This window comes from Acanthaster planci, linkage group LG01 (genome assembly GCF_054643075.1).
Source record: "Acanthaster planci isolate LZ-2023a linkage group LG01, COTS_SCS, whole genome shotgun sequence".
NCBI lineage: Eukaryota > Metazoa > Echinodermata > Asteroidea > Valvatida > Acanthasteridae > Acanthaster > Acanthaster planci.
In genome coordinates, this window is record NC_141777.1 from 32,343,575 (window position 1) to 32,360,691 (window position 17,117).

The 17,117-nt window shown below is 40.2% G+C and overlaps 1 long non-coding RNA gene across 2 annotated transcripts; it reads left to right on the forward strand.

The window, feature by feature from the left end:
• Positions 1-338: 338 nt before the first annotated feature.
• Positions 339-15,158, forward strand: LOC147800673 (uncharacterized). 2 transcript variants are annotated; one of them, XR_015427683.1, is made up of 4 exons: positions 339-964; positions 4,804-4,909; positions 5,367-5,836; positions 11,354-15,158. It is a non-coding gene; the product is annotated as an uncharacterized LOC147800673 (long non-coding RNA). The 2 variants fall into 2 exon arrangements; XR_015427684.1 differs by having other exon boundaries at positions 339-670.
• Positions 15,159-17,117: the final 1,959 nt, after the last annotated feature.

Consider the following 17,117-nt stretch of genomic DNA (forward strand, 5'->3'; position numbering starts at 1 on the left):
CCATCCTGCAGCTGACGGAAAACTCTGACCAATAGCCGGGCTTAACGAAATAGCTTCTTGCCCAGTTAGAGCAATGGGGGCGGAGCTTTAGCCATCTGAACCAAATTGTGATTGGTGAGGTGTGTGAACAGCGTCGATTACTTGTCGGCGCAGACGTTTGTAGATTTTTTACGGTCACGTGCTGATAAAGCCCCTATTCAAAAGGTGGTATTTTTCCCCCGAAGTATGTTATATAGAAATTCCATTGAGATTGCCGAGTTGAAATGAATATTTGATAACTGAAAAATTTTGATGACCATCATCATAGAAACCATTATGCAGATAAGGAATAGGGTATATCACTTTAGGGTTCACATCGTTAGGTCCCTGTTGTCAGTTTTAACAACCAATTATCTGAAATTGGGTTATGGGGACATCGTTACATAAAGTGGATTATAGACGTTAATTAAAAAGATCAGGGGAATTGGTTTGGGGCAGAAACAATGGTTTAATATCATGCATTTTACTCACGCATGCAAATGTGCAGTGACTGCCGGATCAGAAAATATTTACTGGAGGCAGGATGTCTGAGCAGACTACAGGAAATTAAAATTCCTCGATTTTCGTCCATGAGGGTGAAGAACAGAACAGAGCAGGAAGACCACAGGGGATTAGCTGAGCTTGCTGTCGGGTAAGACTTTGACCCGTTTCCTCCGGGGAAAGGACATTTACTTCTTGTTGGAGAAAGTGACATTCAAATCAAAATCATTCTTTTGATTTGTGGATAGATCAAAGGGGCAGTTGTTACTCTGATGTTGTTGTAGTTTTTATTATAAATGTTAGTTCCTTTGAAGCTATGTGTGGTTTTCAACAATGCCTAAAGCACTACAGTTTGGAAGCCCCGAAAAGGACTGGAAAAGAAATCTTCATGAAAGTTAGAAGAACAGGTATCCCAGAGGGCGAAGGCCAGGTAAACTGATGCAAGGTGAGTAACTGGACACCAAGGTAGGGACGGTGCGAGCTTGAGGTAATGACCAAGATTTGTGCCGAAAATTCTTTGGGTTGATGATTATGGATTCTATTGTTTTGATTCTGACAGGTTAGGGGCGGCAAGTGTTTCAGTGAAATTTTGTATGGCAACTGCGTTATGGTGAATTATACACAATATTTCCCCATGGTACGGACTCGTTAACAAATTTCAAGGCAAGGCATTCGGCTACAAGTATTCTCCGTTTGGAGCGTTACATAATCATTGACTTTAACTGCTCTTGCCTTTCTTCACGACATCCTGTCCACTTTAAATACCAATTCATACCCGGCTACCTCAATTTTCCCAATTATCATTATTATAATTTGATCTGACGAGTTTCGGATACGGAATTATTTTGAGTGCTCGGTCATCGCAGCAAGGCACTTACTGAAATGTTAATACGATGCAGGTACGTTCTACTTGGACTGGTATATCTCCCGTCCTGGTGATTATGGAACAGGGTTGGGGCCGTGTCATTTTTCTCACCGATTCGCTCAGTTTGAGCAGATGTCAATATTAATAATTGACTACAATGGGGGTGGGGGCACACGACAGGCAAGTAATGCCACAACTGACAGGGCCCTCGGATTGTAGTGAATGACTTCAAATTAGCGTTTGTCATTCCGCCTGTCTGGCTGTCTGTTTGTAGCGCTAAACCCTTCAATTCAGTTGTAAGAGGGGGAGAGCCGCCATAGAATCTAACAACAAAGTAAGGAATGGATATTCTAGGAGGTCGCTCCGAAAATACGTCGTGCTATACATACACTGAAGTTTTGTTTCGCCAAAGAACGACAGACTGCAAATGCACGCATTAAAATGTCTCCCTTGAGTGCTACATTTCCTCGTCATAGACAATTCCGGATCATATGATTACAATTAGAATTATTGTTTGCCATATAAACTACCCTTTTCTCCCAGGGTTTTCTTCACCATTTTAATGTCTTCCACTTCCCAATGTAGTAAGAAAGGAATTCTAAGTCACTTCAACATTACCCAATAATGAGCAAAATGTTAACCTGTAACTGGCGAGTGAGGAGAAACCCGAACAGCCAGAATTATGCTTTCCTCCAGCATGTTACTACCACTTGTCCTTCTTTCCTTGCCTGTGCTGATTGAGTAAAAATTGTTGGGCTCTTAAAATAACTGAATTATCGTGTTCGCCAAAAGAATTTGAACCATTACTTGTAAGAAGCTGATTACTGCTTGTGACAGGCTCCCCAAAATACTGTGATTAGGCCCCCCCCCAAAAAAAGTGTCTCAGGTTTCTGGTCAGCGCGCACGTCGCCCTAGACCTGCGCGTCGGCAAAACAAGAAAAGTTTTTTATTTGATGTAGGCCTAATCTTAAAAACTTGCTTAATCGACTGAAATCCTGCTACTGCGTAATTGTAACGTGTTTTTGGTGGGGTACGGTTGAGTAATATGTACAATAAAGGAGTCCCATGCAGTTCCCCGTACATTAATTAGTCGGGCACTCGTTTACAGATGACGTCATTTCTGTATTAAACATTTACATCTGGGAACCAGATGCCCTGTGTACATGTACAAGCTGAAACTGCTTTTAAACAGTAAAAATGAGGGGGCCAGTCTATTTTTAGTGTTGGTAGCGGCTGGAGTTACGAGCGCATGCAGTCGCAATGGACATCGCGCGTTATCGTTCATCGTAAATTTTCCAGAAAAAGAAAGTGTGTGGGGCGGGGAAGGCCGCACCATTTTTGGAGCTAGCTCGTCACCAGAAACCGTTTTTTTTTTTACCTTAACCTCTACAACCGGTACGTGCACGAGTACGAGGTGGTGCAACATGGACCATTTTCGACAAACGATCCGTAAAAGTCGGGTTCAGTCCTCAACGAGAGCTGGAACTTAGTTCCCATTTTCCTGATATTTCGTGAGCTTATGTGGTTTAAGATCAAGAGGAGGCATTTTGGCTATGAACTGATGCCACTTTGACATTGGCGTTCTCAACATGAACAGGTGTGGAGCATAAAAATTGATCCAAGAAATGTTCCATTCACTGTAATGCACGTTGACTTCAAGTGCCCATTGTTTTTGTTTATTTGTTTCACCCCTTTCTGTCAGGCCATTAAATTTTGTGGATGAGTTATTGTTAGAGTACCGTAATTTTGTATGATTGGGTCAGTGCTATCCACACAAACGCAGGCTCCCAAAAATGCAAAGGTCACATTGACCCAATATCTGAAAACTATAAATTTACTGTGTCATTCTCCGGGCCCGACACATTTGTCCAGCTAAAAAAAATAGATACAGAAAAGGGTACAAGAAATTGATAGCACAAATTCCGGATTCCCATTTTTGTCATTATGACCCTACAGTTTTAAAGTACGCTAAATATTGGAACTTGAGACAGGTGCATCAAGATTGCGTAATTCCAGCAGTATCAACAGACAAATTTAGGTACGTGGCCACTGCATACTCCGCAGAGGCCCCGAAAAGAGTGGAAGCATCACTCAAGTTGATATGCTTTTAAAGGGACCATGCAATGAAATCATTTTACAAAAACCCTTGAATTGCACCTTTGTGATTCAACAAATTTGGATTTCAAGGATTTTTGGTTTTGCTATTTTAATCTATTTCTGAGCTCTTCTGGTTTTAAGGCTAATCATCCAAGGCACTGAACCTGAATGTTGCACTGGTTTGTGCACCAAAAACTGGAGGATTTTTTATATTTTGTTGTCTTAAATTTCCGTTTATTAAGTAATTTATTGTTGTATAAGCATATACGCCAACCAGCAAGTTTTTGAAGAATCGTTTCAATTGAGAAAATTTGGGTTTCGGAATTAGATCTTGAAAACGTGATCTGCAATGTGTCTTCCCTGATTTACATCACAGCAACAGCGCCCTCTCTCGTCAGGAAAATACTTGTTGAAAAGTGCACTTTTAATGAACCTAAGCCCAAAAAGATTTCAAAGAGTTTTCATACATGAAAGAAAAGTATAAAGATGCACAAAAATCTTTACAAACAAAAGTGGAGACAATGTCCCCCGTTTACATTGGGCCTATCTGAGTGTGCAGTGATCACACCCGAATTCGTGCATGTAGAATGGCCCAAGTTAGGTCCCCCGTCGCTGGTGTCATGTCTTGACCCCATCTGCAACCAGGAAGTCCGTTGCCTAGATGTGCCGGTGTTATGGGTAATCAAAAGTACTTTGTATCCACAATCTAGTGGTAGATGAATTTCGTCGCCTACGCTCGAGTGGCCGCGTTCTTGTGGTATAGCATGAAAGCCAATGAAAACTGAGCATGCTGACCCCGCGAAGGTGGTTTCGTCACTGTCAAGTTGCAGATTACAAGATTAAATTAATTAACTGATGATCAAACCAACGACAGATTTGTTCATCAAACTGTAAATGAAGTATTTTGGTCTCGATAAATATCCTAAATCCTTAATACTCTTAGTAGGGAAATTTTATCGAAACCAGTTTCAAATTGAAAATTGGAAAGATGTAGAGGTTCGGAAAAAGATTGCTAGCGTCAATTGTCCGTTTGTTCCATTTTTCCCGACAGCGAAATTTGCTAGGAAACGTACAATTATTTCCGACTTATTTTGGACGATTGATGATTACCGGTATATCTGACAGACGTGCGAAAACACAAGTCAAAGGTGATGAGGGATTATTTGAACAACACACAAAGAATCTTTGCGGCAAGTTGTGTCCAGACAACTTTTGTCTTTCAGTTGAAATAAGCTATATTCCATTTGAAGACCAAGTGATAAGCAAGAAAACTGATCTGCTAAAGCAGCGTTGAAACGCGTGACACCTCTTTCCCTGTGTAGACGCTGCAACCGCTCAATGGACGTTCAGTTCGTACATCCAAGGGGAAAAGTTATGATCAGCTGAATGACGGTACGACGTATAATCTGACATGTTATCCTACAACAGGTAAGTGCAAAAGCTGATATTCATGCCATCCCTTCCCAGATTTGAAGATGATCTGACTTGAGACATTCCAACATTTGATTATCTTCCTGCTGTCTTTTACGAAGAGGTAGCGTTCCAGGCTGGGAAATGTTATGTCTATGAACTTTGCTGAGTTATTCTTAGGGACCAATTTTGTCCCTAATAGATGTAAGAATAACGCGAAGTTTTTTTCCTTCAAATCATGGTTAATATAAGTAGGCCAAAATAACGCATGCATGTAATAATTTTGAATCACTTGTGGTAACCCCAATTGACAAAATGTTTAGTTACGGTGTGGTTCTTGTGAAAGTGGCAGCTGGTTTATGACGAATATAATAAGGGACGAGAGAAAAGCGAGTATGCAAGATTGTAATTGAACTGAACCCGAAAATATAGACGTGGGTTCGACCTAAAGGAGGTTTCATGTTTATACGGGCAGGAAATTGAGAATGCGAACAGACCACATGATGAAAATCAACATTTTTGGATTGGCATGTCATGAGGAGCGTTCGCGTTCACTCCAAGGTTGGCGGTCTGTGCAACCTGTCATACTCAACACTCAGAATGCTACAAAAGTAGAGATCAACGCTCTCCAAACTCTAACGGACCTTAGTCGACCATTTCCGTACAGACCAGACTGCCAGCGAAGAAGCAAACCTTGTCCTCGTGTGTTTTTCCTCTAGAAGAAAGTGGAGCGAGTTGCCTTATCAGGAAAACAACCAACGGTTGTCCCCTGGTTGAGTTCTACCCACCGCTCAGAAGAATGCACGCATCCCACCTGCAGGAGATGGGTAGACGGTGTGCACCCTTTTAAATCCAATATTATTCAATACAGAATGCAACCAGAATCTTTGGACATCTAATGATGCCATCGTGATATTTAGCAGGACGCCTCTTCAGGTGTTTTCTGTAAGTACACTCAAGAGCGTTTTGAATTTATTCGCTTGACTTTGATAGTATCAAATTTCTCACATAAGACATAGACAAATGAATACGTATTTCTGAGAAAGAAACAAAAATTGACATCATTTCCAAATAGTGGTATATAATTTTCAATAATATAAACAAAGAGATTTCAGCTTTCGTCGGCAGCTGTCGACTGCGTCAGTGGTTGGTAGGGTTTCACCAGGTGACGTCACATGATTTACGGCCGGGCCATTTCAAAGGAGAATTCCCCAAGTGCCAATATGAGTAGACCTTTATATGATATCCATCTACGAGAAGGTTATACGCTTTCGTTTGAAAACTTTACGACAGGGACGAAGTCGACTCTTTACAAAATTATGGCCTTTTGTGAGTTGTTCGGTCAACACTTTAAATTTGTGCTCTTTTCACTGAATGGCTTCATATGAGCATTTGATGCAAAAATTTGTCCTTAATAACTGTAAGTAGATTCTATCAGTAAAATGTCTCTTTTACCTCCACTCCCAAAAAAAATCCTCTTGAGGGTGTGAGGGGCACTGGCGTGGTTGTTGTACCCCTTGTTACCCAATGCCCTTTGATTGATCACGGATGAATATTTCATGTCCATGTATGTGTACGTACGTAAAATAATGGCAGTCTTGCCAGTTATCTCTCTCCAATAGTACGTTGTTTCCTGGTATTGCTTGGAACAAATCTTACAGCGTCTGACTTCTTTTCTGCACGTAATTTTAAATTTTCACGTATTTTTTGCATTTTCATGCAGTTGTTCAACATTTGTATGTATCGTAGTTTTAGTCTGAAACTTTGAGGATTAAGTTGTTCTTATTTTCCCTCAGGAGAACGTCATAAATTTGTATTTTCAGAATTTTTTTGTCTCTGGAAATTTTTCCTTAAGTCTATAAAGTTCTTTTGCAAACACAATCCACACAGACGTTCTTGGTGTACTTCCAGCTAAGAACCATTCGGTTATCATGATCGGTTCTCTAATTAAAAAAAGATGAAATAGTCCTAGAAAATGAATGGTTAAATTAATTCTACTTTGTTGAAACCACGGCAAATTAAACAAACCATCCACCCACAATTAGGAAATAATTGGTTTGGATTATTAATAAAGAATTCTGTGGGGCCAACATGGGCATACAGCAACTTTTCATGACCCGTTGGCATGTCGTTCCGTTTGCTGCAGACAGGATCCGGGGAGGAAATTTGTGAAATTATGCTCCAAGGGTTGTGGAGGACCTTGAACTCCATGTAAAGAGAATTCTGTTAACAGCTGCAAATAACTCATCCAAGCCCACATCAACCCCACTTATAACAGAAATTCTTGCCAGACTTCTGCCATACATTTTGTATAATTCATTTGAAAGCAGGTTAACTTGGTTTTCATAGACCCAATTGTTTTCTTCAGTGTAACAAAATGAGAATGCTTTACTGAATCATGCAGAGGAACTCCAGCTAGCCTAAGATTTAATATTTTCTATTTACTGTTTCAAAGTTAGGAATTTGGGTCGGAAACAGATTTTAAATTGCAAACCAAGTGCACTTGTACACTGCAAGTATCTAAATGTCTTCATTAGCCTCTGTATGTGACCGTGCTACCTTGTTCGAATAGACCTGGGGCTTGAAACCATTGAAAAAATAACTTGGCTTACAGAGGTTCACATAACTGTTTTATCTCATACATGCAACTATGCTTGTTTCGAATTTTTCCCCTTCTGGAAAAACCTTATGAACAAGTTGTTTGTTAGAGTTTGTTATTTGCAAGTGGGGATTGAAATAAATTATTAACACTATTAATAACAGACGGAACCTTCTGCTGTTATTCTGGGTTGGTCAAAGCGCCTTTGCACCTTATTTCAGAAGTGTGTTTCAGGAAAAAAATAACACAACTTCCTGTTACTTGTCACAACCTTAGTGATTTGCGATCGACAATTTCTGATTTCGCAGGGGAAATAACACATATGAAATAACGCAAACTCTCGGAAATCTGAGATATTTTTATATATAATATTTTGTAAAAAACAAACAAACCAACAAACAAACAAACAAACCAAAAAGGTTCTTGCTGTCATCGTTAATGTGAAGCTGTAAATATATCACTGACAGATTTGTGCTATTTTACTCAGGTCATACTTATTACAATTATTCAGCAAACATAAAATGTTATTTTCTCAAGTAAGGTCATTCAGTGTATCGAGTTTTCATGTTGTAATAGGGGTATGACCTTTTGTCTACCAATACTCACCTACCAAAAATCAGAAAACGACCTCCCACAGGTTCAGGCCCGCTTGAAGAAGGATGGCGTATTGATCGTTGGCGGGAACCGCGTCGTCCAGGAAATATCTTGTAATTGCTGATGGCTGGACCAATGCGGAATCGGATTACACTTGCAATTAATCCATATTTGTCGAGCATGAGACAGCATAAATCAAGACAGATATTTATTCGGTGCGTCCTCGAGCGTGTGCAGGGGGGGGCGGATCGACCGATTCCACTGCCACTTGCACAAATAAGACACTGGCACCACGCAGACCACAATGCCCGAAACAGGCTCCAATCCTTTCCCCCCGTTTTTCTACTTGTCACTGGTTATTACCAGAACTGAAGGATAACTTTTGTGTAACATAAATCCTGAAATTTAGACCTAGTAATTATCGTTAATGAAAAATTGAAAGATGATATTTCTGATTCTCTTTTTGTCCTACGCACCGCTTTTTGAAGAGTAACTCTACACATGTCAAAAGTCCACGTAGAAATTTTCTTGCCGTGTGCAGTTACGTGGTGTGTAATATAGTTGAAACAAAACCCTTTCTGATTTGAAATGCTTTCTTCAGAAACCGATATTTACTAGACTGTTATTTTCACATGGGCCATAATTATTAGCAAAAAATCAGAGCAATTCATACGGATCTATTCTACTTTAGGACTATCGCTTTAAGCAGTCATCGCGAAATTAATTTTTCGGGACCTTTTTAAACCCACCCTGCACGCACTTTACTCAAAACATTTCCCCTTTGACAACTATAGCAAGTGATATCATTCATTCTTTTTAAAGCATATAACGTAAAATTTTAAAAAGGAAATCTTAACCCCCCCCCAAAAAAAGATTGTAAATCAGTATAGACATTTTCGGGTTTAAGAGGGGGCTGCATTGTTGACATTAGGTCAGAAACTGGTGTTTTCCGCAAACATTAAGGTAGGAAGGCCTTTAGCAGGATGTTTAGAGATTGTTTGGGAGAGACCTTAAGCCTGTCGGTTTTGCCCGATAGGCTTGCAGGCCAGTTTTCTTCCCTCGTAGAGACAGTAAAAAAGGAAACTAGGCGATTGATATACATGTACTCAGTAAAAGTGGCATTTAAATTTGAGTAGTTGTTTTCAATAATTTTAAGTCTGGTTTATCTTGCCAGTCTAAAGTTTCCCAGGAGAATTTGGTAGTCAGGTTGCCGTTTGGTTTTAAATACCAGGATATGGGAGAAAATCCATTTTAGAGAAATAAATGAATATCTATGGTCAAAAATATTGTTTTTTATAATACAGCTTGTCAATTCAAGGCAGCGTCTGCAGACCTGCTACTGAACTTCAAGGAGGGGCAATTGTCAAAGGGTACAAAGTCTGGATGAGAAGGCTTGAAACCCAAATTAGATTCCACCAAAATCATTCAATGCCACGAAGCTAAAAGCAAATATAACGTCACGCAACATTTACAGCGAATTTCGCTCGAGTTGAAAATGTGTTCAACTTTGGTGAATTTGCATCAAGAATAGTTGATCCAACGTCTCAAAATCGCGTTGGTGCTCACCTTCTCGCCAAGTGTGAACCGGCCTGTAAGATTGTCGTGTCTCGACAACATTCATGTGTTTCACAGATCTAATATCGGGCATATGAAATAACTAAAATGCATGGTGTATTGTCGTGTATAAAACAAGGGTGTGAATAGCGTAGTTCACACTTTATGTGCACCGATTTTAGCCCGTGGAATTGAGACATGCTCTCAACGACCTTAGATTAGATTTGCTTGAAACTGAAGCTGCTGACGACTCGGTCGAACGGTGATTGGGAAATGTCAAGCAATTCTGTGATATGCCAGATATCATTTAAACTTACTCCAAGATTGAAAATCATATCTGTAACCTCTCACGACTCTCAAGCCGATGGTTCGCTTGCTCAGTTTGTGGCGATGCCGGTGACGTCACCCACCAACCAATAACAGAAATATCTGGCTTCCCTTTCCTGCTCCATGGAGTCCCTGGGTCCTTGCTCTATGCTGAGAGGCAGAGGTGTAAACATCACGTAAACATCCCCCTTCATTATTTACAGACGTGGCCAAGTGGCTCCATAAATCTTCATCAACCACCTTACGCGCCCCGAGTCCACTTAAACACATACCGAATGTTTACTGTATCAGTGTTCATCCGGGTTATTTTATTACTGTTTTGACTTGCATATTCAAGCGTTTCAACCATTTAATGTGGCACGATGAATCACTGATTGAATTGTTTATGTGTCCATGCAGTCTAAGATATTAGAAATTGTGGATATAGGTGTTGCGAATTTCTCTGTAAACATCTCAAAAATAATTGTACGTATCAAGTCCATGTGTCCGAAGGCAGGAACTTTTCCCATCAACATTGGTGCAATAGGTAAGCCCATCCAAAAGCCAATGGTAAAATCCTGAGCCGCACCTTTCAATGGTTGATTTGGAAGTGGGTGTACCTCTTAATGCCACATGAGCGGATAATTGCCAAAATATTGCATGTCTAAAGGACTTCCTTTGTATGGACATCAACCAGAGATACGAGCAGTGTAAATATAGAATGATTTACTGATGTTCCCTGTTAATTAAATCACCTGTTATCTTGTATATTACGTTCTCTGAAGCACGCATCAATCTGAAGGATGATTCTGAACACGCTTTACTCGCCCCCACTCCTCCATACCGACACTCCATACTTCCCCCAAACACCAAATGCTTAATCCCTGGTATCTTGCAATCTTGCAAAGGATACGATTCCAGTGTCCTGTTATCTCTTTGACATTTAACAAATCTGGTCGTTGACATTTGGCGGTTATTTAATATAGAACACTCCTCCGCAGAGACATTCGCACCTTCTCTTACAAAATAGAAAATGGAAAGAAAATTCGAGAAAGTGTTTGCTTTATAAGATGTCCAGATCGTTCAGCACTCCTCCCTAAAAAAATTCTAATCTTCCTTTTTTGGTATGGTGCAGCAAATATATATGTATTTATATCCGTATGTTTACTGTAAATAAAGTTTGCATTTTTTTGCTCACAGTTTATTGTCCCCCCTTTCTCCAATATTTGCCAGGTTGTTGGTTCTTTTTATTTCGGACCACTATAGCGGATTTGAGCCTGATTTACATTCAAGTTATTTTATTATGGTTGCGTTTTCATTTTTCATTGTGTTTTCATCGTTGCTTCTATTTCGGACATGTCTGGTGTTTCAACTGATTGAGATTTCTTTCTTTTCCTTTTTTTTCCCAGGTGGAAGGGAGGCTGGTGCTTGGATGAGAGATAACAAGTGGTATTAGGTCATAATTCATTGTCGTCAGACTAAACTTTCCTGCCAATCACGATTACACATGTCATTTAAACACCAGTTAGTAATTAACAGTGTTCATTTGCTGTGCCAACCCCCCCCTGCAATCTAAGACTATTCAGAAGCAGGTGTATGGACACTAATGCATTAGTCACGCTGACGAAAGCAACGTTGACAAAAACAAAACCAGATCTTGCAGGAGAGGATTTTGAGTGTTGATCCTGGGCGCAATTTCGGTCACCCCAGCCGTCCAAAAGGGGGCAAAGAGGCACATGCAAGGTGTAATATCAGGCTGCCATTACTAGACGGGGTTGTAATGAGAAGGAAATGTAGCAGGTGCATTGGGCGATAATGTTTCTGCTGAAAAACATGCGTGCTACCTGAAAATACAAGGCGAAGTGTTATCGATCATATGCAACTTTGTTGAATTTGCTTCAAGGAAAGCAGCCGGCAAGATGAAATTGAAAGGTGAACAACCGGCGAGACAAAAAGTCGTCAAAGATGCAAGTGCAAATCAAAATTAATTATAGATACAAGCATTTTATCATTTTTTTTGTGAATTACGTCAAAGGTTTTGACATACCCTTTCAAAGGACGTACACGGGGGGGGGACTCGAATGACCACCCTCTAATCCTCTGGGGAAAAACCCTGGTTATATTCAGAGATATTTAGCATGCCCCGCACCCCCTTGTCTGGGGATCCCCGAATCTTGGGTTACTCTTTGGGGATCCCACAGACGTTGCGTTTTGACCCACCCCATCTGTTAATTCTGGATACGCTCCTACTTTAACTCTAAAAGAACCAGGGGCAGAATTATTCACCCCCAACATTTTCTCAGTATTTTTGCAATGATATTTTGCAGTGGTAAGAAACATGCACTTAAATCTTTCCGCTCATTTCGTAGGTAAATTTAAACTGCTCCACGTATTTTATGTATGCATAATGTTATACAGCTTTGCAAGAGTCACTTTGTCACTTAAAACAAATAATAATCTCGCTGTTACCTAAGTAATTGAATCTTTGAACTGAAAACGACAAGCTTATGAAAACAAACTGCCCCCGACATTGCATACCGTTGCGAGATATATAGAATAACTTGCGCTTCAGGTATTTACAGCAAAACTCAGTTTTTGTAGTATGACCTGACATTATTACCGCATTCTCAATTGTTGACCTGAGCAAAAAGGAAATATTTGAATTGATATTTGAACAGGGTTCTCTTTTGGTGGAGAACGACAATAACGAGATCAAAGGTAACCACTAATTGATGGAGACAAACCTCAAGCGGCATCTGCCACCGTTGCAAAGTGCAAATACAAACAGCGACTAACGACAGTAACTGAGAAACGGCCACCAATGACTAAGGAATCAAAGGAACAGAGGTTTGCTCTGGTTTGTGACACCGTTCACTGGTAGTTTTTCGATACATAACGACAGGCCTTCAACGTTGTATAATATATATTAAGCGAATTCACTTCTTCCAATTGCTCAGTTACATAAAATTGTGATCATTGTATAACAGCAATTTGTGCGTGGCACTTCTTGCCGTCGACTTGTCCAAGTTCCCAAAAACTTTACTCCCTTAGTGGGATAGATCTTTGATTTTATACAATACAATATATGATATCCAAGGTCTTTTCCTCCTCATATCTGAAGCCTGTACTTTAATTCAGTTCGGTTGTATTTTCTTTCGTCAGCACCTCTCTCTAAAATAACATCATATTAAGCTTTCAGCTTGATGGTTTATTTATGAGATCTTCTTTTAATTTGTATCACCACACTTATTATCAACGCATCAGATTTGCTTGTATTTACACCGAAATCTGTCAAATCGTCTTTTTTGTATACCAGTTCAAGCTCACTTTAAAAAAAACCACTGGTTAGCGACTGCCGGTCTTGTAGTCTATTTCGTCATAGGTAATTTTTGTGAACATGAAAATGTTGCACAAATAATGACCAACGTGTTTATTATTAAACATTATTTTCATTTTTAGTCTGTCAATGATAGCAATTTTCACTCCATTCATCATGCAAATTCCTACTAAAACTTAAAAAGTGGTGGTTATTTTTTCAGAATTAATTGAAAAGATAACGACTAGTATGTTGCTTTTTTTGGGAAGGCTACAAGGAGTCTTTATCACAGCGTTCCATAGTTATTACTGGCGTCATCGTCTCAGTCAGTCATAATGGTCGTCCTAAGATCAGTACTTGGATGATATTTGAAGCTCCATTTCTACTAGATCGGTAGACCACCTGCCATTGCACGACCCGCAAAGTAGCGTGGAGTAGCGACGACAGCAGCTTCATCAATCAAACAGCCAGAAGAGATGAGGTTTCTAGGGTGACAGCATTTCTTCGCGAGCGGCACAGGTTCAGTTCTGGATCCGTCCCCTTATTTGGAAATAATGGCGATGACGTCTTAAGTCTTCCTCTTTTTTCTTCAGGATGAACTCAATGTCATTTTGTTGGCTAAATGAGAAGATAATTGAAGATAAATTTATTTCATATTCAGGCAAAGACACAACGTTCATGTGGCACACTTAATACAATAGTAGCCTACATTGCACGCTACATGCCCAATATTTGTCTGTGGCACCGCTGAATGTTGGCATGTGGCTCTGAAGTAGCTGTTTGGTGATAATTAAATTGAAAAAAAATAGTGGTTTTTCTTGACTGCTGGATTTTTGCCAGTGACAACCGCGACGCTTAGACAAGCTTTTTTTTTTAGAGAAAAAGGAAAACTTGCTTTGCATTGTTCAGTAGGATTAAACCTGGCAATGTTGTCGAGGAAAGCGTGCTTTGCCGTCTTGTGGAAACACGTGTGCGATTTGATCATTTTGCATTACATACACAAACGGAATGAAAGGTCCCAAGCGATGAGTTATAGTCAGACTTGTCTTTTGAGCAACTTTTACTCTTCTTCGATGCAGCCTTTTGGAGTTATGTTAATTGAAGGTATACGTTTTAAACATTTTAAATTTTCATGCTTTCCCAGACAACAGAGGACGCTGTTCAGTCGATATGTTTCTCTGTTCAAATGTGGACCCCAAATTTGCTCACTGAAATTTTTACTTAGAACAGGAAAATATTATAAAGAAAAACAGTTGTTTTGTACAAAAATCAAGCCTCAATGAGGTTTTCTTCCGGAAATTGTATTTTTTCTCATGAGTATGTGGATTGCATCGGTACAAACCAACAGGGCACCAAAATACCGTTTAGAACAGCAAAATAAAATTTGAAAGATAAGGGTGTGTTTTGAGGCTTGTCGTTAGAAAAGGACATTGCAGGCACTAAATATGTTTGAGACAATAAAAGATGCCTAAAACTGCTTGCCGCGCTATGTGAGCTGCTAAAGAAATAATGAAACCTTACTGTGCGTATGACACCATCAGAGACTTTGTCAAAGGCAAAAGAAAATTATTGGCACTTTCCATGTTTTTTCCTTTAAACAGATTTTGCATGGATCGCCAAGTCCTTCAAATAATACGAGTTTGACATAGAGAATTTCATGTTCACCTCAGGCTGTTGTCAGGTAGCATTACATTGGACAGAGAAAAAGTCTTCTACTTCAAGTTAAGAAAAATCAATCTTAAGCGGTTCATACATGACCCTCGCTGAGTCACCTTTTTGGCTTGCCTTCCTGTGATGAGCGAAGATAATGGCTCACTTTGCTGTTCTTGTCACACCCAATTAGCGTCGCCTGCACGCAACGCACCTAAAAGTCCATTACCACGCCGTAATGGCAACCTTAAAACAACCTGAACACGTTGAGAAATGAGCTAGCCTTGTGTGGGGGGGCTCGGCCTCCAGAGGTGAGAGAATGGTTCGTTTCCTACAACGAAAAACACACCGTGTGCATTGCTCACACACGGATGGGGACCATCTTGAAGGCTTGAGCATGTGCACGATACTTCCACCGGTTTCGGCAGTGGGTGCACTAACTGAGGCGTTACGAGCTATCAGTTCTATCGCGTATGTGAAAACAAGAACTCGATGGACTGGAACACCGTGCGGAAAGGCAGTGTATAGCACGTGGGTTTTTTTTTCTGGGATACAGCTTAGGGCGCACCTGCAGTATTTACCGCCATGCCGTGTAAGGCGCGCATTAGAAGGAATAATTTCAAGTAAAATAAAGCGAAAAGATATGGGTTTCTTTTTCTCCCTTTCCCTTTTTAAAGCTCTGTGAGTTGCTGAAAGGTGCAAAATGCAAGATCCTGCCTTTTTACACCCTGTTGGAAATAAGGTTTTTTCCTAAAAACTGCTGGCACTATCCAGATACCTTATTCAGCTGTTTCAAGTGTCTTAGAATCGAGGTTTACAAAGCTTTCCAGCGTGTTGATCACAATCAGGATGTGCTGTGGTTAGGAGGCTTTTCTGGGTGTATCCTGAAGGGATTGTATCTGATACACGATGTCTATCTCGACGAAACTTGCTGCCGGTCACGCGTACTCATCAGAGGCTATGAGAGACTGTACACCGTGTCATGAAAGCAAATCAAACACAAACAGGCAATGCAGCCCGCTGGACTCAATTATCGATCGACTGGCTTCCAGTGAGATGTACCGTATCCGGATAGTCACTGTGGAATACAGAAGCAAGGAGATCAGTTATCAATATATCAATGTACACCCTTGCGCATGTGAGCTAATTTCCTTGAATCCCTTTGCATTTTTTTTAAATGTGGCTAGTTGTTCCCACTAATTCGAAAAAAAAATTCTTAAATTTGCCCAGATTATGGACATATTTCTTCCATTTCAAATCTCGTTTATTTGGCTAGGCCTATTGAAATAAAGCCAAATAGTAAAAACAAGTGTTTACTATACGGATCTGTTTTATTACCAGACTCGGTCTATAACTGGGCCAGTGAATCTTTGGCGTTCTCCTTGGTCTGATTCCAAGGGCCCCTGAAGTATTCAACCGAAAAAATTTCGAAATGACACCAGTGGCGTAGCTAGGATTTTACTAGCGGGAAGGGCACAAAGGGGGCACCAGCTTTCAGTGGCGTGGTTTCTTGGGTAGGCTATGCTTATGTTAGCCTCGTTCACTGATCAAGACAGATTATGATCAATTTTTCCTCTCCAATTTCTGGGTTAGGTGCACACGGGGAGAGGCTTCGACCTGGGAGGGATGCCCCATAGTCTCACCACTGTTCGAGGTGATTTAACATTAACATTTCGAACTCTGTGCATTTTTTATTTGGAAACTGCGTCAGGTATGTCTTGAACCGTGTAAATAATTGTTATTAAAAAGAGGAAATGTCGACCACCCTTTCAGGTTTTTGGTCTGGCAGATGGCAAATCAGTGGTTAGGGTCAAAATCCACAACGTTTCCAGTTTAAGCCGATACAAGCGAGGCGTATCGTGATTTAGTATGTTTGCTCGGACCTTGCGCTTATAAACCATGAAATCCCCGACGAGCGTCTGTGATTAATGTGCTGCAAACGTACAAACAATCGCCAAGCGTTACCAACAAGGCCCTAATGGGATGATCTACCATACTAATTTATACCTTTAATTATTCAGGAGAGGAAAAAGGTATGCAACTTAGTGATGTATTTCGGAAATTTTGTTTTATTTTCTTTGGAGATTTAGAAACTGGTTTGTTTCCGCCTTTGCTGTTCTCTATGGCTGGTTTAATTTCATATATAGTCACCACAAGTCAATTATAAGTCGGGTCCAGTGACAAGAGTTTCGCCTTAACCATGATAA